At 41.3% G+C, this 9330-nt stretch overlaps 1 pseudogene; it reads right to left on the bottom strand.

The window, feature by feature from the left end:
- Positions 1–693: 693 nt before the first annotated feature.
- LOC127444764 (extracellular superoxide dismutase [Cu-Zn]-like) lies at positions 694–9194 on the bottom strand (annotated as a pseudogene).
- Between the last annotated feature and the right edge of the window lie 136 nt (positions 9195–9330).

The following is a 9330-nucleotide window of genomic DNA, read 5'->3' as shown; positions in this document are numbered from 1 at the left end:
CAGAATGACATTACACAGCTACACAGGGTTGCCAAGAGTGGGTCGTGTCTAGAAGGGATCCCTCTCGTCAATCTCGCGAGATTCTACAGATTATACGCGGCGTTTGAAGCCGCACAGCAACGATGAGCGCTAGTAAAAGATTATTTTAAATTGTCTGTTTTGATAAATAGTCATTCTTGATTATCAATTCAAGCTCTAAAATAAATATTTCACATGATCAATTTGATAGTTTTATCTCAGTGTTGGACAAGCTACACACGCACACACAAAATTTTGCTAGCTAAACTACCAACAGAAAAATTGGTTAAGCTAAGCTAAAAGCTACACTTCAGAAAAGGTAGCAAGTTACACTACAAGCTACATGGCAAAAGTAGCTTGCTACATTTAAGCTACTTAATTTTTTTTCCAACCGCAGATGCACAGAGCATACTGTCAGAGAAAGAACACCTAAATGACGTATTCACATGACTTTTATCAAAGCCATGGTACGTACAGTATATTACAGTTTAGTGCAATACAGTATACAAGTTGAGCCTATACAGTATGGTGCAATACGTATGTGGACGTAAAAACAAACAAACATGTAAATTCATATATAGACATGCTACTTATGCAAACTATAATTACTATTTTTACATTATATTTTTCATATTTATACCACTAACTCTACAAACGCACGTTCAACATGAAGAATAGCTGTTTTTACGTTTTATTTTTCATATTTATACCACTAACTCTACAAACACACATGTTCAACATGAAGAATAGCTGTTTTTACATTATATTTTTCATATTTATACCACTAACTCTACAAACACACGTTCAACATGAAGAACAGCTGTTTTTACATAATATTTTTCATATTTATACACTAACTCTACGAACACACGTTCAACATGAAGAATAGCTGTTTTTACATTTTATTTTTCATAATTATACCACTACCTCTACAAACCCATACCCATTTAAACGTATTTTAATTAGCATATTTCTGTATAAAACTATGCGTACATACAGTATACTATTCATCTTATCCTGTAATTCTGTGTTTAGCTGTTGTATTTCTGTATATACTGGAAGCCTTTGATAAGAGACCAAATTCCTTGTGTATGTGTTTGTGTTTGTGTGTGTGTGTGTGTGTGTGTGAGAGAGAGAGAGAGAGAGAGAGAGAGAGAGAGAACATCTGGGCAATAACAATGTGATTTCTGATGATATCAGATGGTAATACCATGATACTTTGGTATACAGCTATTTATGCACCATTCTGTAGTTGCGTGGTGCTTCAAAGTACTTAAAAAAATACAATGTTACTAGCATGGTAATTTGATACATGATTACCATATTCATATACTATTGTGTTCACATGGTGCTTCAAGATAATAATAAAAATTATTAAAAATACCATGGTACTTCACTATATTACCAACATTTAGGGGAGGTAATGGCTTGGCAGTTGAAGGCTCTGGGTTACTAACCAGAAGGTCAGAGGTTCAAGCCCCAACACTGCTATGACACTGTTGGGCCCTTGAGCAAGGCCCTTGACCCCAGGGGCGCTGTATCATTGCTGACCCTGTGCTCTGACCCCAGCTTAGCTGGGATATGCAACTATCACTGTCATGACTGCTATGTTGCTCAGAACTTGTTTGTTTTGTTTACAATTCTATGTTTTTTGTCTTGGATGTAGTCTGCCTTATTGTCTACGACAGACAAACACTTTTGGACATTGGTTCTGCGATAATACATCAAAAACCGGACTTTAAATACCTCAATGCCGACCCGCTGTTTACAAACATGCCAGTGGAGCCCTTTGTCTGGGCAGCCAGGCCACAGAAACGCAGAAGAAAAAGGGGAAACAGAGCCGGCGTTCTCATCAGAGTAAGACGTCGTGCAAATCGACCCCCGCTACCCAGTATTCTACTGGCAAATGTTCAGTCTCTGGACAACAAGCTCTGCGAGCTGAGAGGGCGGATCTTTTTTCCAACGAGAGACAAGGGACTGCTGCATTATCTGCCTAACAGAAACTTGGATGTCTGCTGAGATTCCAGATTCAGACATCGAACCCGCAGGGTTCTATGTGCACCGAGCGGACAGAGCGAAAGACCTCTCAGGTAAAAGCAGAGGTGGCGGTGTATGTTTTATGATCAACAAATCCTGGTGTGATCAGAGGAACGTACATTCTATCAAGTCTTTCTGCTCTCCAGATCTGGAATTTCTCATGCTTCTGTGTCGACCATTCTGGCTACAGAGGGAATTCACAGCGGTCATTATCACAGCTGTGTACATCCCGCCACAAGCTGACACAGACCGGGCACTCAAGGAACTGTATGGGAGTATAAGCAAGCAGGAAACCGCACACCCTGAGGCCACATTCATTGTGACCGGGGACTTTAACAAAGCCAATTTTAAATCAATTGCACCAAAATACCACCAACACATCAGTTTCAACACACGAGGGGACCGGGTTTGGACCATTGCTACTCTCCCTTCCGGGACGGCTACAAATCCCTCCCCCGCCCACCATTTGGCAAATCAGACCACTCTTCCATTCTGCTTCTGCCCGCTTACAGGCAGAAACTGAAACAGGAAGCACCCACCCTCAGAATGATCCAGTGCTGGTCTGACCAGTCAGATTCTATGCTACAAGACTGTTTTGATCACGCGGACTGGGAGATGTTCCGGTCCGCCTCTGATGATGACATCGAGCTTTATGCTGATAGCGTAACGTGTTTAATCAGAAAGTGCATAGAGGATGTTGTTCCGACCAAAACAATATGGATCTACCCCAACCAGAAGCCATGGATAAATAGCGATGTTCGCACTGCACTTGATGCGTGGACCTCCGCTTTTAATTCCAGGAACGCAGAGGAGCATAAACAAGCCAGTTATGCCCTCCGCAAAAACTATCAGAGCAGCCAAACTCCACTAAAGGGATAAGATTGAAGGACAGTTTAACACCACCAACTCTAGGAGCACGTGGCAGGGAATTAATATCATCACAGACTTTAAAGGGAATAAAAACTCCGCTGTGAACACTGCTGCCTCTCTCCCGGATGAGCTAAATACTTTTTATGCTCGTTTCGAGGGAAATAACACCGCCCTCGTGGAGAGAGCTCTCACAGCCGTAGCTACAGAGATTAGTTCACTCTCCGTCTCTGTAGCGGATGTAACCCGATCCTTCCAACGGATGAATATCCATAAAGCCATGGGTCCAGATGGCATTCCGGGCCACGTCAGAGCGTGCGTGAACCAACTGGCTGGTGTTTACGGACATTTTCAACCTTTCCCTCTCCTTGTCTGTGGTCCCCACATGCTTTAAAACGTCCACCATTACAAATGCTTTGAGAGACTAATCATAGATTACATCTGCTCTGTGCTGCCTCCATCACTGGACCCATTGAAGCTTGCTTACTGCAACAACCGCTCCACTGATGATGCCATTGCATCTACAATACACACTGCTCTCTCCCACCTGGAAAAAAGGAACGCTTATGTGAGAATGCTGTTTGTAGACTACAGCTCAGCATTCAACACCATAGTGCCCTCCAAGCTTTATGTGAAACTCCGGGCTCTGGGCTTAAACAGCTCACTGTGCAGCTGGATCCTGGACTTCATGTCAAGCAGATGCCAGATGGTTAGAATGGGCAGCAGCATCTCCTCATCACTGACCCTCAACACTGGAGCCCCGCAGGGCTGTGTTCTCAGCCCACTCCTGTATTCCCTGTACACACATGACTGTGTGGCAACACATAGCTCCAATGCCATCATTAAGTTTGCTGATGATACGACGGTGGTAGGTCTGATCATTGACAATTATGAAATGGCCTACAGAGAGGAGGTGCACACTCTGACACGCTAGTGTCAGGAGCACAACCTCTCCCTCAACGTCAGCAAGACAAAAGAGCTTGTGGTGGACTTCAGGAGAAAAGACAGAGAACACAGTCCCATCACCATCAATGGAGCACCAGTGGAGAGAGTCAGCAGCTTCAAGATCCTCGGTGTCCACATCACTGAGGAACTCACATGGTCCGTCCACACTGAGGCCGTTGTGAAGAAGGCTCATCAGCGCCTCTTCTTCCTGAGACGGCTGAGGAAGTTTGGAATGAACCGCCACATCCTCACACGGTTCTACACCAGCACTGTAGAGAGCATCCTGACTGGCTGTGTCACTTCCTGGTACGGCAATAGCACCGCCCACAACCGCAAAGTCCTGCAAAGGGTGGTGCGAACTGCCAGACACATCATCTGGCAGAGGTGAGCTTCCCTCCCTCCAGGACATATATAACAGGCGGTGTGTGAAAAAAGCTTGGAGGATCATCAGAGACTCCAGCCACCCGAGCCATGGGCTGCTCTCACTGCTACCATCAGGTTGACGGTATCGCAGCATCAGGACCCGCACCAGCCAACTTCATGACAGCTTCTTCCCCCAAGCAATCAGACTGTGATGTGTGTAATTAAGTGTATATTAGATACATTAGTGACTATATTAGTCACTGTCATGACTGCTATGTTGCTCGTAACTGCACCCAAGACTTTCACCCACTATTGCACTTGTGTATATGGTTGTGCGACAATAAAAGTTATTTGATTCGAATAACATGGTGCTCCCAGGTAATGGTACATATCCAAAAAACATTGTAATATCATAGTACTTTTTTTTTTGTGTGTGTTTTTGTGTAGCCTAATAAGTGTTTTGATACTCTTTTGGTTGGAAAATGTCTTTACCTGCAGAAGTTGTTCACAAGCTGCACACGTATTGAACTTAATAAAGACTTTCTTCATCACTGGCAAACGATAGAATGTATTTTGCAGGTTTGGTTTCAATTGATTGATTGTAGATCCACTGCAACCAGCGTTATCTCTATTTGTCGTGTTATAAAATATTCCATGAGTTTGCTGGCAAGTGAGAACGCGCCAAATGATTCAGCAGCGCGAGCACTCGGAGTCATTCAGATTGAATCACGAACCGATTCAGACAGCTTTCCTATCACGTGTGACCAATTCATTGTAAAGAACCGACTCAAATTAATGATTCATTTGTGATCGGACATTCTTAGTTCTGATTCAATGCATGATGTAGTGGTGTAACTTTTGCCAGCGATACGCCGCTACCTTGTCAAAAATATAGCTTCGCTACTTAAAAGCTACTATTTCGCTACTCAGAAATGTAGTTAAGCTAATAGCTATTTGCGACTGATAGCACGGGCAAGACAAACAGTCCGGCTAAACTGATCCACCAATCAGAACGTGCCTTTTAGACGGAATTGGATATTTGCTGACCAATCATATATTCTATTTTGCACAAGTGTCCCCGGAGGACCCATGATTTGAGCTGTAAGTTTATTTTCCTGCTAACTGTGTATGTGTGTGCTAGTTTTTGATTCTCTTCACAGATGCTGGACAACTTTTAATGATAGGCCTACCTATTCATTTATATACATAACCAAGTTACCATCATTACCATTCTTCATATCAAGAATGTGGTACAAAGTGGTGTAACTTGAGTTTAATAAATAAAAAAAACTTATGTTTATGAAAAGCTGAAATTTCTCAAAAGCGTTATTTAGGCTGAAGTAGTTTGGAATAATATTTTATTAATAATATTCCTTAAAAATAAGCAGTGAAAATGTTTGTTTTGAAATGTTAATATTTTAGAAACTTTTGTCCACCAAATCAAGTCAGGTGGTGTAACCAACATGCAAATCATAAAATAAAAAAATAAAAAACTTTTAGACCTTCAAAAGGCAATTTTGTTCTAATGGAGTAACCCTAAGAAAACTTCTTGATATTTGTGACTCAAAAATTAATGATATATGTAAAAACTAAACAAAAAACAACTATGATAACTATATTTGAAAATGTTTTTGAAATTAATAGTTGTGTACTCTCACATGTGGCACATTTGACTTGATGGTTACACCATTTGACATTTTTAATGAAAATGCTAAACGATGGACACAAAGATTACATTTCTATGACCTTAGAACACATTTTTTAAACTACATTTTTAAAAGATTTCACATTTTTATCATCTTTGGCAACCTTTGTCAGTTTAGGTCTGTAAATGACCACGATATAATAAAGGACATACATTTTAAGTTATAAACCTCTTCAATTGAATTATTGGTGATAAAAACCATTATAATTGCATTGTATTGGGTAGTGAGGATTGTGGAGCAAATAAAATGTTTTTATGTGTTGTCTGTATTAATTTCTGGGGTTGCCCAGTCCAATAACACAGCATGCCAATCGCCGTCCAGCGATGCCATTTAGTAGGCTTTCAACATTGCCACCTCTGCCCAAATCATCCTCTCCCTCATGAATCACAACAGACCGGCCTAGTACTGAGAGCCTCCCAAAGAGTGTTGCATTAGTATCCTGTGATTGCCGAATATTCCCATTATTTGGCGCAAAGTTCCCAAAATCACCTGGATGTTGTGGATGGTTTATTCCAAGGGGATTGTAATGCCCACCTGTAGATTTGCAGCCCTTACCTAAGTCTCCATATTCATGAATGTGCACTGCTCTGGGCTGCTTACTGTAGTCAGGTAGGCCATTCAATCTGAAAGTGACCCGCAGTCAGACTCCTTTGGTCCTGAAAGTCCTTTGGTCCAGACTGTTTGAAAAAAATGTGACCGTATACACAGGGCAAGCTAATCGTGTGTTATAGGGTGCATTCTACACATAGCCTGAAGTGATCCGGAATCACTGTACACTGGCCGGGGAACTGACAGTGATCCACAAAATTCCACATGGCTTTTTTCTATTGGAAAAACAAAACACTTTAATCAGAAAATCATAAAGCCAAGTCAAATGTTAAATTTTCTAGCAATATGCATCTAACACATTTTGCCATGATGAACATGGATTACATCATAGTGCATAGATTTTCCAAAAATCCATAAAGTTTACAAAACATTTAATTATTAGCTGTGATAGTTTTCATACAAAATATCAGAAAACATGATGTAAGCCTTGTTGCTGATCGCCAAGAAAACATGTTAAAAAAATAGTTTCTTGTCTAAACAGATTATAGTTTTCCTTCAGCTTGTAAACTAGTGTTATTTTAAAATTTATAATGATGTACAGTCACTTGACATTTTGTAATATACACAAAATGTCAAGTGACTGTTACCTCTACTTTTTGAATAGGCTCACTTTATGATAGCACATTACTCAGTCTGTTTTCTCCTCTCATGTGAGAATTTTAGGCTTGTTATTTTATACTTGCATAATTTAGGAGCGTAAATATTTCAGAATTACCAAATTACAGTGTTTACACATGTTATTGGGATCAAACTGCATGTCTGCCTATCATGCAGCACAAAACCCTATATTTTCTGAAGTTGCAGTTAATCCGAACATGCAGGACACTAATATTATAAGGCATGGGCTTTTCTGCTTTTTTATTTTCCACCAACATATTTTTAGTAATAAAAAAGTTTATGAACAGATATAATCATATACATGCAAGCCTATTTAACCAAAGTTCCTAGCAAGGCAAGTCAGTCCACTCAGCGGCCATCTTCGGAATGCTCCCAGGCAGTTATTTTCTGTGTAAACAAGCGGCATAAAAGTATAGCTCCTATCTTCTTGAATGGGGAGAGACTGAAATCTCCAAAACGGTTGGTGGAGATTACGGTCAAAGAACATATTTAAGGGGGCCTGGGTAGCTCAGCGAGTAAAGACACTGACTACCACTCCTGGAGTTGCGAGTTTGAATCCAGGGCGTGCTGAGTGACTCCTGCCAGGTCTCCTAAGCAACCAAATTGGCCCGGTTGCTAGGGAGGGTAGAGGCACATGGGGTAACCTCCTCATGGTCGCTATAATGTGTGGTTCTCACTCTCGGTGGGGCACGTGGTGAGTTGTGCATGGATGCCTCGGAGAATAGCGTGAAGCCTCCACACACGCTATGTCTCCACGGTAACACATTCAACAAGCCACATGATGTGCGGATTGATGTCTCTGATGTGGAGACAACTGAGATTCGTCCTCTGCCACCCATGGTGAGGCGAGTCACTACGCCACCATGAGGACTTAGAGCGCATTGGGAATTGGGCATTCCAAATTGGGGAGAAAAAAAGGTGAAAAAAAGAACATATTTAAAAACAACAGTAAAATCTGACAACAACTGTATCATAAATTGTCCTACTTTAGCTCAGACCACGGTAAAAACATAAATAAACACAATTTTTTAGGCTTGTTCAGCTAATGCACATGCATGTTCTTGAGTCAACTGACAGGCGATGTCTGTACCTAAAAGGTGATTGACTCTTTTACCTGCAAGGCGGGACTTCCTTACATCCATCCACATCCGTTGGCTGTTCCATTTGCTCCCATTCATTTTAATACCAGTGGTCCATCTCTGCTAAATTGTCTCTGATTCAACATGTAACAAAAAACTTCCAAATTGATTTTGATGGCTTTCTTGTTTTTTGAAGAAGGAAAAAGTAAAATCAGTAGCCTAAATAAGAATGAGTCAAGAAATTGTCGAGGTGGAGTTATTTTTATTTGTTTACTTCTTTTTAGGTTCATTTCAAGTGTTCAGTTAGCTCGCGGGCTCGAAGTTGACGCAAGGGGCGTTTCATCCTGGCATATGAGGTTCATTTGCATAACTTCTTCATTCTTCGCTTCTAGATGGTGTCTTCAAATACATCGCAATATTGTTGGTATTATATTGTACGTATTTGTAGTGTCATGTCCTACTCCTCTGTGACTGAATCCATCATGAAAAAAATTAAAAGTATGAAATCTCCGTACCACCGCCACGCGAACACATAGCCAACCTATGCTGTACATAAAACCAGTCTCACATATGTAGACTTCTATCATAAGCTACACACGCTGAATCGTCATTCATCACCGCTGCTCCGGGGAAAGTTCCCAGACTCTTGACATAAACGTTCTGCAGACTGTGTACAGTGAAGTAGCTTACGTAGTGGAAGATACTCGACAAGATCAATCGCTTGCAAGTCTAATTTGTGGAAGAGAAGTGGTACTTGAACAGAATGGGGTTAATTCGCAGCATGTTATTTTTTTTCAAACATCCATGTCCCGTAATGATGGATAAAGCGTTTAGTAAATAACCTGAAGACACAATGACAGTGATCATTTTTCGCCAGAATATCTCATTGTCACCGATACCCTCTAACCTGATGTTGTTTTAGCACAGAATGCCTTCGCTCGTATGGTTTCATCTTGCGTGAATCGACCCTCCCATCCCGTGAACTGTGGACGCGCCCAGCTGATCCCGCGATCCGCCCATATCTCAGCAACGCTTCCTCCTATTGGCTAAGCCATCTGAAAATGCAAAACGCGGCATTTTATGGGTTG

This window comes from Myxocyprinus asiaticus, chromosome 8, assembly GCF_019703515.2.
Source record: "Myxocyprinus asiaticus isolate MX2 ecotype Aquarium Trade chromosome 8, UBuf_Myxa_2, whole genome shotgun sequence".
Taxonomy (NCBI): domain Eukaryota; kingdom Metazoa; phylum Chordata; class Actinopteri; order Cypriniformes; family Catostomidae; genus Myxocyprinus; species Myxocyprinus asiaticus.
This window is presented reverse-complemented; position numbering and strand designations above follow the sequence as displayed.